Raw genomic sequence first — 14376 nt, 5'->3', positions numbered from 1 at the left:
CGTTGCTACTTGATGTGATAGCTCGATCTTTGAAATTGAACCGTAAATCTGTGTCACCCGTCACGTAATTTCGGAATGGGAGTACTAAAAATAAAAATTAAAGAAATTATCGTAAAATAAGCTTACAAATTATGAAATCACAAGGGGAACAAACTTTCATGGACCTTTTTTCCTTTTTTATTTTTATTTTTATTTTTATTTTTTATTTTTAAATTCGTGGAGATGATGAAAAAACACGCACACTTGCACACTCTACTCGAAACGCTAAGAATTCTAAAATTATTAAATTAATTAAATATAAAGTGCAAAAACTTGATCCTAGTTGGCCATCCATAGTTCAATGGGCTCACATTATCATTTCTTTCCTCCTTGGGCCTTCTCACCTTCTTGGGCCTTCCCACTTTCTTGGGCCTTAGACCCTTCTTGGGCCTCTCCATTTTTATCGGTACCTTTCGCTTGGGCCTGACCACCTTGTTCAGTCCTTCCTCCTTCCTGGGCCGGGCCCACTTCTTCAGTCTTGGTTTGAACTTCCTCATGCGACGCCGTTTCACGGACCCATTGCTTAGCCTGCTGGAGCTGAAGGGTATCTCCTGACCGTCGTAAAATGTTGGCCATCCAGGACAGAGAAGATAACGCCGTGACCCCAAAAGCTCCGGAGGTGAGCAATCCGGCGACCGCCAAGGCGATGACGACGGCGGCAGGGACCAAAATGGGGCTGAAAATGACAAAAAGTGGAGACACAACGGCCAAGCCAACGACGGTTCCGATGAAGGAGATTCCGGCGAGGAAAAGGAGGAAGGCGGCGATGGGTAACAGAGTAAGAAGAAGTGGGAAAAGTTGAGTAGTGGAAGGAGGGTTATCGGACGGGGAAGCTGTGGGTCGCCGGAGCTGAGAATCCGCCATGGAATCGGAAATTGGGGAAAAGGAAGAGGAAGAGGAGATTGCTTTAAGGGGAAGAACAAGAACAGATGTAAGAAATTGAGGGATTCGAGGTTTGCATGAAAAAACATGTCAATCGGAGTTGGATTCTTAGTTGTCATTGTTCATGTTTTTGTCCCTTGTTTGCCCATTGGATTTGGCTTTTTTTTTTTTTTTTTTTTTTTTTTTTAAGCTTCAAATTCCTTCAACTTATCTTTAAAAAACATAGTCTAAATTTTAAATTCTTGTGATGTCCCACATCCGTCACCATTTTTAAGGGTGTGAAAACCTTTCACTCCTAGACGCGTTTTCGAGGGCTTTCGAGAGTCGTAATGTGTGTTTTACCAAGAATTTTAAGAACTTGTTCTTAAGGGTTTGTAAGAGTGGTTTTTAAATTGTGTTCAACATCTGCGAAGTCTTTTGACCTTCTTTATTATGAATCCTCTCAAGAATCTAATTAACCCTACAAATGAAAAAAAAAAAGGGTTATTCTATTTAGAGATTTTTTGTAACACTCGAGTAAAGAAATGGTACATGAATGAACCGAGATTACATTTGAATGAGAGCAATCCTGAGAATAGGATGACTAAGAAAAACTTAAAGTAAATGAAAATTACTATCTATACAAATAAAGTACACGTTTCTTTTCGATATCTTAATCATAGAAACTCCATAGTTAATCGTTCTTTACTTTGAGCAATTTTATATTGGGTGTCAACCTAAGAATTTTCGTGAGATACATGTAAACGACGACAAATCATACTGAAATGACTCGTATGGATTTACAGGAATAATCTTCAGTCTTAAGAAATGAAGAGTAGGTAACGTGGTGATGTCACAAGAGAACATCAAGGTCATCAGGTATCGAATTCTAATCCAATCATTAGACGTGGGCCTTGTCAGCTTAATGTCCTAGTTTAGCACTAAGTTGAAGCATGCTCCAAACTCTTAAGCTTCTAAGGTTGTTAGGTAGGTAGGTAAAGTGGTTTTTCATATGCAATATTTTATAATTATAATTTATTTAATATGTTCAAGGAATAAAGTTATAAATAAAAGCTTTAATTTTTTTTTTTTTTTTTCCTTATAGAAACATTGAGCACAAGGCTTCCTCAACCACTACAAACTTTGCAATCATAATGCCTATCATTATATCATAGTTTCTTGAATAAAATTTGCTCAATATATAGCATTCCCGACACTTTTCTATATCCCGTGCGCTACGATCACGGTACTTATTTATCTTAAAGTGCTTCTAAGAGTGAAAACTATATAAAAAAAAATTAACACGGGTTCTTTTAACATGTTTTATTCTCACTCACGTGCTTTCTAAAAGAAAGTCAAAAGATCACTCACTGTGTCATTGAAAATGAGAATGCAGATGGTTGATACAGATAGTAATTATAAATTCGTCTATCTCTTTCTTAACCTTAATGTCATATTTTCGAGATCATTGTTATGTAGATGTGGTCATAGTTCATTCATGTAGCCCTCTTTTACTCGAGCATCACATGCCCACTAGATTCTACTGTAGTTAATGTCTAAACCATTCTTTTGATAGAAGTTTGGTTCTGATCCCAATTTGAACGATATCATATTCAAATTTCAAATCCTAATCCAAATAGAGACATTACAACAACAATATTTGACTATATGTAAGGTTTTCATAATAAATAAAACAACGTTCGACCCAAAAAAAATTCTAACAATTTCTACTCATAGCGAGTTGAATTCCGCTCGAGCCTTTCAAAATGTTAAAGATTCATATACATATTCGTGTACTCGAACAAAACGATAATATCATATGAGAGTAGAAGAATTCGAACCTCTGATCTCTTGATCGATAATATTATATCTTAATCATTTCAACTAACACAAACACGTACCTTTCAGAGTCGGCTATAATAATAATGATAGGATACAAACCCTAACAAATCATGAGTTCTTATCAAAATATAAAACAAACCCATTTCTCAAAACCCTCAATAGATTCAACCCATTTCACCAAAACCCAATAGAGACAGACATAGATACTCTTCGAGCTAGCTGCTTCAACTCTCACATGGAGCCTAATTCCTCCAAATTCCTTCCAAATTCCTTCCAAATTCCTCCAAATTCCTTCAAATTCCTTCAAATTCCTCCAAATTCCTTCAAATTTCTTCAAATTTCTTCAAATTCCTCCATTAAAGTACGTAGAAGAATTAGCATAAACGATATCATAATTGTTACTATTCCAAATCATAGGAGGACTAATAATTTGAGGCTGAGATGAAAAGGGAGCTGAAAAGTCAGTGAAAGAGAAGAGACAAAGACGAGCTTTAGCTGCATCGAGCTCCTTTTGGAGCCTTTGGACCTGTTTTTGGAGGCATGAAATGGCACCAACGCAGCCATAAACAGGATCTTTTATTCTAGCCTCGGCTTCATAGGCAAGTGAAACGACGGCGTCTTGTCTTTGATGAGGAAGAACTTGGTTGAGAAGCTTGGCTACGTTGCTTGCTCCAAAAACCTTATGAACATTGGCAAATTTTTTAGGGTCCTCTGGTGGAAAATATGGCGCATAAACACACCCTGCTATGCATTTTCTTCTTAGGAATTTGCAGGCTGCACAAGGGCTGTAGTAATGGCTTGTTTCTGTTCTTGATGATGATCCCATTTTGATCTGCAAAATTGGAATTTCAAGCAAACAAATGGTTAATTTTGACCAAAAAAGATGATAACTTTGTGGGTTTCTTCAAATCTTGTGAAAAAAACTTCTAAATTTCCAAAAAAATGGTTAATTTTGACCAAAAAAGATGAAAATTTTGTGAAAAAAACTTTTAATTTTCGAAAAAAGATGGTTAATTTTGACAAAAAAAGATGAAAACTTTGTGGGTTTCTTCAAATCTTGTGAAAAAAACTTCTAAATTTCCAAAAAAATGGTTAATTTTGACCTAAAAAGATGAAAACTTCGTGGATTTCTTCAAATCTTGTGAAAAAAAACCTCTAATTTTCCAAAAAAAATGGTTAATTTTGACCAAAAAAGATGAAAACTTTGTAGATTTCTTCAAATCTTATGAAAAAAAACCTCTAATTTTCGAAAAAAGATGGTTAATTTTGACAAAAAAAGATGAAAACTTTGAAGATTTCTTCAAATCTTATGAATCCCTTTAGCTTTTTCAATGAAAAATAGAGAACCCCATCTAAAAAAACTGCTAATTTTGGCACCAAACCTCTTCCTTTTTGTTGTTTTGGTACTTTTTATGTGTGTTCATAACAAGAACAACACGAACCCATTAAAGTTCTTTGAAGAAAAGACTGAAAGAGGCTACCTTTTGGGTTGCTAGAGCTATCAATTTCAAGATCCTTGCTTTGCAGCTTCTTAGAAGAAATGGGTACCTAACTTTATATGAAGAACACCACCAAATAAGCTTAAATCAGATGAATGAACTCATAAGAGCCTTGAATTTTGAAGAACACTCATAGAGAAACCCTAACTTAGAGAGAGAATTTAGTGTTAGTGGAAGGAAAAGATAGGAAAATTAATGGAAATTAAGAGTAAAATAGGAAGGAAAATATCTTAAGCTTCATATATTTACTCAAATATTATTGTATTAAAGAATATCTTTCTCTCTCTTTGTGAATTGGGGAATTAGGGTTTGTGCTATAGGGAAGGTGCATGTGCCTAGGAATCCATAATTATGACATTGCCTTAAACCATTATAGGACAAGAGACCCAATTTGAATAGGGTTGTTTAATCCATTTGAGGTATGATTTTTTAAAGTTCAATCACGAGTAGGGTCGGGAGATCAACTGCAATTATGAATTGAACGACCGACGAATGCGATTCTGCTGCATTTGTTCTAATTCAGTGAATAAGTTAGCTTGAGAAATTTAGATTTCACGGACAATTTCGATGTATGCTCGAGCCTCGAGTCATGTTTGCTTGCGAGAAATGTTTTAGAAAATGTAAACGAGGAAATACATTTGAAAACAATATGATTTTTTAAAGTTCAATCACGAATAGGGTCGAGAGATCAATTGCAATTATTGAACGACGAATACGAGTGTAAGCTGATAGGATGGTTTACAATAACGAGTAAGTATGATTGATCATATTTATAGTATCTGAATGAATATCGTTAATTAACTACAACTTTGAATTCGAACAAACATGTAAATGAATGGGATGGTTTAGAAAATGGGTGTAACAGTCCAAGCCCGCCGCTAGCACATATTGTCTGTTTTGGCTCATTACGTATCGTTATCAGTCTCATGGTTTTAAAGTACGTAAGTTAGGAAGAGGCTTTCACACCCTTATAAGAAATACTTCGTTCTCTTCTACAACTGATATGAGATCTCACAATCCACCCTCTTTAGGGCCCACCGTTCTCGCTGACACACCGCTCAGTGTCTAGTTCTGATACCATTTGTAACAGCCCAAGCCTACAATTATTTGATATTGTTTGTCTTAATCCGTTACGTATCGTCGTTAGCCTTAGAGTTTAAAAATACGTATATTAAGGAAATGTTTCCACATTCTTAAATAATCGACGTTAGTTATAATATTTAAAGAGATATCATTAAATAATTGTGTAATAAATGAGATGGTTTAATAAAATTGGTTAAATATTATTGAGTATATTTAAAATATTTAATGGGTTATTATTAATTACATTTAAATAAAATTAATTAGAAACAAAAAAGCCACTTTAATCATTATATTAGTTTCCCTTTTGGTTAATTAATTTCAATGATATTATTGATTTTCTTTATATGCTTCCTTTTATTGTGGGTAAGGGCAAAATTGGAAAGATTTTCTTTAGATCCTTTTTTAGATTAATTAAAATGGACCTAATTATTAGAGACATGCCTTTTTTGGGCCCCACTTTATTTAGATATATTTGTTGGATAATATAAATTAAAATGATTATATATATATATATATATATATATATATATATATATATATATATATATATATTGTATTTAGATATATTTTCGGTTGACCATCTATATTGATATAATATTATCCACTTTGAGCATAAATTCTCGTGACTTTATTTTTAGTTTCCTTAAAAAAAAAACCTCGTACCAATGGAAATAGTGTCTCTCGCTTACTTATTTGTTTCACATGGGGGAGAGATTGTTGGAACATTATCTCCATTGGTACGAGGTTTTTTTTGGAAGACATGAGAGTTTATGCTCAAAATGGACAATGTTGTACCAATGTGGAAAGTCATCGATCCTGACATGACATCAAGTCATGTCCTTATCTTAACTTATTCGTGTCAATAGAATTGAACATAAAAGTAGTGAACCTTGAGGGTGTAGTAATAGTGACTCAGGTAGGTGTTTAATAAATGATGTAACAGCTCAAGTCCTCCGTTAGTAGATATTGTCCTCTTTAGGCTTCTCCTCAAGTTTTAAAAACGTGTTTAGTTGAGAAAAGTTTCCACACCCTTATAAGAAATGGTTTGTTCCTCACAAAAGGTCAAATTTGTTAGAGAGGAGTCGAGATTTTTTTAGGGCTCCAGAGAAGGAGGCCTCGAGGGGAGGCTCTATTGTGTGATTTGTTCGAGGGGAGTCGAGACTGTTTGAGGGCTCCAAAGGAGGAGAAGACCTCGAGAAGAGGCTTTATGGTGTGATATATTCAAGGGGAGTCGAAGTTATTTAAGGCCTCCATAGGACGCCTTGAGGAGAGGCTCTACTGTGTGATTTGTTCGAGGGGAGTCGAGACTATTTGAGGGCTCCAAAGGAGAAGACCTCGAGGGGAGGCTCTATGTGACTTGTTAAAAATAGATTTTTTATTTGGGCTTTGCGGCCCAAAATGTATTGCCCCAACAGGCTTTCACGGCCCAAAGATTAGGCCCAAAACAATTCTGTTATGGTAGGTGGAGTTGTCGACCGTTTCGGCTTTTTATATTGTAAATTTAAAAAATGGAATCAGAATTTTTAAAAATTTATTATAATGTCAATAAGTGATATTTTATTTAAAATTTCAATAATCTTATTAAATTATTGATTAATAATAATTGCTTGTTTACTGTATTAAGACCAACCAACAAGATAAGGAATAAGGATAATATATATTTTATGAATTATAATGAAAATTGTACTATCAATTAATTTATTTTTTAAATTACTTTGTCGGTATCTCGGGTAAGAAAAATTAAACCCATGATTATACATTATATTAAATATACGAGCAGGTAATAGTTATGACACGTCATATCCTACAATGAAAAAAAAAAAAAAAAAAAAAGTAGCTCATAATGATGTATGTTAGATCTCACATCGGTTGGAGAGAAGAACGAAACATTCTTTATAAGCGTGTGGAAATCTCTTCCTAATAAACACGTTTTAAAACTGTGAAGCTGACGACGATGTATAATGGGTCAAAACGAACAATATCTATTAGCGGTAGACTTAGGTTTTTAGAAATGATAACAGAGTTAGAAATTGGGCAGTGTGCTAACAAGGACCCAGATTCCTGAGGCACCTTATTCCTTATAAAGGTGTATAGTTAGATCGTATTTTAAAATTATGAGGCTGACAGCGATACATAACCGGTCTATTAGCGGTATGGTTGGGATATTATAAGTAATTAGATTGATTAAGAGGGGTTATAAAGCAATTATGAGGAATTTAAGAGAAATAAGTGGGCCAGAGGGGGCAGGGAGCAAAAAAAAAAAAGGAAAAAAAAGTGTAATTAGAGTCAAATATTGGGGTCAAATCGGAAGCTGTTACCAACTGGAGACATGGAAAGGTTTAATCAGGATAATCACATCAATTGCTAATTGGTCCTTTGGGATTAGTGATTTGACATTTAAGCCCCTGTTTTTTATGTGAATTCCAATGGCACTCTTATTGCTGCTTTTGACTTCCTTGTGTAAGGTGGGACTGCCCACAGACATGATTTTCCAACTTTCAGTGCTTTTTTTTTTTTTTTTTTTTAATTTTTTTAATTTTAATTTTAATTTTTATTTGTAGTAGCCTCTAAATTAAGTTAACCAACATAATTAATGTTATAATTAATATTTTATCCTACTACCAGATATTACCAGCTTAGATTAAATTAAATAATAATTTAGGTTGGATTGAGTTAATTTTTTTAGAACTAAACTGATTTGGTTTAGATTTCGAGTTTATTGACAATTGATATATATATATATATATATATATATAATACAAATCTTAACCTAGGTCTTGCTCGCCTCTTACAACACTTAACGTGCAGATAGCAGACGCTCCTCGTCTCAACTTTGCGACCCCTCACAAACGCCCCTCGTCCATGCCCATGTTGCTATGATGCTAGATGCTCTTTGCCCTGTGCCACGCCCATGTTGCCAGCCACTCTCGTCGCTATCGCTACTCCCACTACCAATGGCACAGTGTACACAAGTTTTTAAAAAAATTAAGAAAAAAAAAAGTGGAAAACCCCGACAACTCAGCCCCAACTAGTTGAATTGAGTTATGAAATAATCTTGGAATATTCAGGTTATCAACCTAACGAACCTGGGTTGGTACAAAAATTTCTTCAAGCCGACCCATTGTACCCATAAAATTTAGAACCATTTTGATATGTGGAGTACGTTTGGATAGATTTACTATTTTTTTTTTTTCAATTCAATTAATTTCGTTTTTATTTCTTTTAATTGATAGATGAGTTCTCCGTTGATTTTGGTCAAAAATAGACCCGACCCAACTCACTGCGACATAATACTTCAATATCGGTGCTTGATTTTAACAATTCTACTTTATACTTTGATTTTTATTTCAATTATTTCAATATTGTTGACAAAACTCCGTGGATTCCTATAATTAATTTAGAGACATGACTTAACCTAACCATCTTACTATTCATATATATATATATATATATATATATATATATATTTATTTATTTATTTATTTATTTATTTATTTATTTAAAGAAAAAGAATCTACGTGGAAATTACAACATTCATGTTCCAAAAACACAAAAACCACCCAATTTGGAGGTTACATCCATCCCATGAACAACAATATTGAAGAAATGCATGAATTTGATGAAAAACAATAAAGACATTTTTTAATATTTAATTTTGTACGTCATATTCGACCTTTCTTAAAATTCACAAAGTTAAAGACACAGTTAGATTTTATGTCTGATACGATCGTTACTTTTCAACTTTACGTCTATAACTTTTAACGATGTCAAATATGATAGAGATCAATTAGACAAGAAGGTAAAAATTTATGAATTTAGTACCTGAAGTCGGAGTAACTATAGACAGATACAAAAGAAAAAGAAAACGTATCTATGATAATAAATTAAGCTAAAATTACGAGAATATAATAGAAATATCATATGATATTCGTTTATTAATGCATGATATGGTCGATAGTGAATGAATAGTTTATTCAATGCAAAAACATTCTTTGAAGAAGTATTTATGATTTTCGAGTAGTTAGAACATCTACTAAATTCAAATTCGTAACGATCTCGTCCATTTTCTATTAAAAAAAACGTTTTTCATTTTCGATCGTCATCGTTCTAATTAAAAATGTTACATCCGACCCCACCAGAAATTTTAATCATGTTTTCGTGTCATTTTTTTCAAATTTTGAAATGATTGATGCTCCGTCCAAAATTTCATTATTACTATGCTTTTTAAGGGAAACAAACGGTGGTATATTCATCGTCTTAAAAAGTTCATAAATTAATTTTAAAATGTATATTTTAGCCTCTACAATTTAAAAGAATAACCATTATTGTCTTTGCTCGGTCGGTTTATTACCTTAAGACTGATGACAATATGGAGCCAAAGCGGACAAAAATCGCTCGTATTCACCTCAAGCTGTTACAAATGATATCAGAGCTAAATATTGGGTGGTGTGCCAGAGAGGACGCTGGCTCCAAAGGGGGTTAATTGTGAGATCACACATCGGCTGGAGAAGCGAACAAAGTATTCCTTATAAAGGTGTGGAAATCTTTCCTCAATAGACGCGCTTCAAAAACCGTGAGGTTGATGATGATATGTAACGTGCTAAAGCAGACAATATCTACTAGTAGTGAGTTTGAGCGGTTACAATTAGCTACTTAACCTACACAGTCAGCTAAAATACAAGACCACATCGTCACGTACTCAATTCGATTAAAACTAACTTTGTCACTCGGGATTTGTCATAGAATATCCTAGAAACCCGTTTGCTTTCTCCATCATTTTTATGATCATCATATCTTTAAAAGGAAGCTTTATTGTTGGTCGATGGACACCCTTTTGAAAACGACTCACTCCCTTCAAATCAAATACAATTTTGCTTTGGTATCGATTAAAATTTTAAATTAATAATGGTATTAATTGAAATAAACATATTCATTCTATTTAAATAATATTGTTTCTTTCAAAATTCTACGAATGTGACGCTCGAGTTAGGAAATATGAACTGACACCGTACTTGAAAGTTATTATCTATACCAACAAAGTACACGTTCTTTTTCAGTAGCTCAGTTATAAAAACTTCAAAATTAAGCGTGATTTGCTTGAAGTAATTTTACGTGGGGCGATCTCGTAAGGATTTTCAGGCTGAAAGGACCTGTGATGCCATGTCGGAATAGTCTTCACTCTTAGAAAACATTTCAAAACAAGTAGGTGACGTGACAAGAATAATATATTTTCAAACACGGGATATTATTGATATTTTCAAAATTCAAATATAATGAATTATAGACAATTTAGGCAAAGTCCAAGGACTATACAATAATTGTAGGGTGTCCTTCAAATGGTGATCTGTATATGAAGAGACTTTTTCCTTAGGGCACATACCCCACACTCCAAAGGCCCCTCACCCCCACGAAACTAAATTCAAGGAGGGTGCAACAATTTTTTTTTTCTAAATTAATAAATTTTATATTATAAATTAAAATTAAAATATTCTAGATTTAAATCTTTGCTTTTAATTTTCTAAATTATTTTAAAAAATTCAAAAATAATCTTACCGTTAATACAATATTTCAAAAATATTAGTAATCTTTCGAGAGTAACGTTAAAAAGGATGATAATCTATGAGGTGTTTATATACCGTTTTCGTTTGACGGGTAAAACATTTTTTTGATTTTTTATAACGGTTAAATGGGTTAATAATTTCATAAATATTAATTATTTTGATAATTAGTGAAATTTTTAAAAAATTAAAGATATAATTTTAATTTTTTTTTTTTTTTTCGCTAAAAAAGTAGGAAGAGGAGGCAAGGGAGGGAGTCAGAAATGTCGGCGACATCATGGTGACGCAACAAGACGGTGACAGTAGAGAGAGAAGAACGGATCGGGTCGGGTCAATGTTAAAACCGGAAAACGTAGGATAGGGCCACAGAAGTTCGAACACGTGGCGGAAAGTGTTTGGGGCGGTGACAGATTACACGCTTGCAATGTCACAGTCGCAGTCGGAACATCAATTTCAAAATCCGTACTGTTTTCTATCAGTAGGCTTTGAATGTATTGGGACCCCTTTTGTGGATTGAATGTTTTCCAACTATTTTCAATACTTTTTTTTCCACTTTTTTAATTTTCAAATTTCTCACGACCCCAACAATCTAAATAGAGCTCACAATCCAAATTAAATTAAATTGTCCCGTTATTTTTTATTATTATTTAAATTATTTAAAGAAATTCTACCGGTTACATTACTAACTAAAATATCATAAATTTTAAGTATCAAACATTCACAAGTCACAAGTCACAACGCATAGCTAACACGGGTTATAAAATTTAAATATTCTTAATTTTCCTAATAATCTTAAATGTACAAAAGTGTTGAGTGGGTTGTAACCCTTTCAGGTTGGTTGGGTTGACCAAATAAAAAAATAGTCAACCCTCAAACCGACTTGATTTTTTTTTTTAATTTTTAAAAAAATCAACCTATCATCCTTTTGAAAAAAGACTGACCTAACCATCCTTTTATAGTTCGAGTTGAGTCGTCTAGAAGGGTTAAATTATCGAGTTATGTGAATATTCCTTTGAGATTCTCTTTTTACCGTATTTAACCGACCTTTTAAAACATAGATTAAATTATAAATTTTATTTTTTAACGTTCAAAATTAGATCAAATTGTTTTTTTTTTTAATTATAAATTTATTTTATTTAGATAAGTTTAATGTTTAAAAAATAGAAATATTCCAATTATTCCCTAATGAATTTTATATTTTATTTGGGATTTGATAATTGATTATGACAATAAAGAGAAGGTAGAATCTTGAATTAATTACAACTTAATATGCCAACATGATTTTCTTTTAAACTTTCTAATCATTTATTTTATTCTCAATTTAATTTTTTTTAATAATAATAATAATAATAATAGGTATAATTGACATAAATAAAATAAATATTCAATTTAATTTTATAGAGAAAAAAAAATAGTCAATTAATAAATAATAATAATAATTAGATATATATTTAAATAATTTAAAGACAGATAATAATAAATATTTAATTAGAAATGTAACACCGACGGCATTACGAATACGTCGCTCGACAAGTTTTGGATTTCCAGATCTTATGGCCCACAAAATATGAACTTTTGTTTAAATAAATAAATAAATAAAATTATTATTATTTGAGGGATTTAATTAAAAATTAAAAATTAAAAAAAGGAAAAAAAAAGGGACCTTTTGACGGGGAAGAGAGACAAAAAGATGTGGGCCAATCATTGGGCCGATTCGGCGTATGAGAGAGTGTTGAGCTGGCTCGTATTTTCGAAGATAACGAAAGAAACTGTATTTATGTCGTCTGACGTGGATATGTCGGTTATTTATATTTTATATTTTTGTTTTAAATTATTTTTAGCTATGACTTTTCTAAATTTTCAAAATTAAAAAGTTGTAATATGAAAAGTTTAATTATATATTTTTATGTCCTCCCTACAAAAAAAAAATATATATATATATATTATATATTTTTTTAATTAATCGTTAGGAGAACAGACTAAGAAAGAGGTATATGAACGTGTTAAATGAACACGACTCTCCACAATGGTTTGATATTGTCCACTTTGAGCATAAGCTCTCGTGGCTTTGCTTTGCGCTTCCTAAAAGTCTCCTACCGATGGAGATAGTATTCATTATAAACCCACGATCATTCCCTAGCTGATGTGGGACTTTCATCATCCAATACCTTCCACTGAACAAAGTACGCCTCTCCTTAATCGAGACTCGACTCCTTTTTGTTTTGGAGTTTTAGTCATTTTTTACTATACCATCGAGGAGGCTTGACTCATTTTCTTTTGAGTTATTTGTTCAACATTTGAGGATTTACCAATCTATTGGCATAACTAAGTTTAGAGCATGACTTTGATACCATATTAGATGAACACGACTCTCCACAATGGTTTGATATTGTCCACTTTGAGTATAAGCTCTCATGGCTTTGCTTTGGGCTTCCCAAAATGCCTCGTATCAATGGAGATAGTATTATTTGATTATAAACTCACGATCATTTTCTAAATTAGCCGAGGTGAGACTTTCGTCATCCAACAGAATAAATAGATATCACAGTTTGAAAGGGTTTATATCAGTCAATGGGAATAGTTATGAGATCTCATGTCGGTTGGAGATTTAAAATCCTTCAGAAGAAGCTCAGAAAATAAAGTCAAAAGCGGACAATATATGGTGGCAGTAACTTTGAGCTATTACAAATGGTAACAAAGCCAAACACGGAATGGTGTGGCCGAGGACGATGGTCCCTTAATCATGTCGGGGGAGGATGTCGGAGTAGGTGATGTGATCATTTCTTATAAAAAAATAAAAATAAAAAAAATATAATAATGGAAAATAAATAAATAAAAAAAAAAAAAAAGAAAAGGGATGGGGTCCATGGTTGTGAACACAAAGGTGTCGGCTGGACCTTATGGATTATTAAAACATTATAAAATATTTAAATAAATAATTTTTTAATAATAATAAAAAAAACATGCGCCTAAATATTGCGTAACAGTAGATTGCACGCAATTCTGTGTTTAAAGTTTAACCCCAAAATTATTATTTAATTCCTTTTTAAACCCTCGAGTTTTAAGTAAATAATTTATTATTTTAATTTATTTTTGCATTTGTTGCTTCTAACTTAAAAATCACTCAATAACTATAAATGAGTTGTTAATAATTATATTGTACTTAATTTCCTTTTTAAACCTAATTATTTAAGTAATATAAGCATCAACCATGATTTCATCCTTTTTTTAATTATTATTTATTTACTTGATTTTGAATTAATGAAAAATAAAAAAAAAATGTTACTAATTTAATTTAAATTGGTAATTTCCTTAATTATTTGCATTTTATTTTATTGAAAATTTAAAAATATATATTTATGATATATTTTGAAGGTTTTTTTTTTTTTAAAAAATTGAAAATTATATTTTAGATCCATATAGAAAATTTCAATTAATAATATTATAATTCTCTCCGGCTAAAACAAAGTTTATCGTTGTTGTAATGTGAATGG

General features: G+C 32.2%; 1 non-coding gene across 1 annotated transcript; it reads right to left on the bottom strand.

Moving 5' to 3' along the window:
- Positions 1 to 2730: 2730 nt before the first annotated feature.
- Positions 2731 to 4460, bottom strand: LOC111802261 (uncharacterized). Its single transcript, XR_015422485.1, has 2 exons — positions 4224 to 4460; positions 2731 to 3574 (listed from the first exon to the last, which is right to left on the bottom strand). It is a non-coding gene; the product is annotated as an uncharacterized LOC111802261 (transcript).
- Between the last annotated feature and the right edge of the window lie 9916 nt (positions 4461 to 14376).

This window comes from Cucurbita pepo, chromosome 9 (genome assembly GCF_057944985.1).
Source record: "Cucurbita pepo subsp. pepo isolate OVF chromosome 9, ASM5794498v1, whole genome shotgun sequence".
NCBI classification, from domain to species: Eukaryota; Viridiplantae; Streptophyta; class Magnoliopsida; order Cucurbitales; family Cucurbitaceae; genus Cucurbita; species Cucurbita pepo.
Note: the sequence above shows the minus strand (reverse complement) of the source record. Positions and strands in the feature narration are given on the sequence as shown.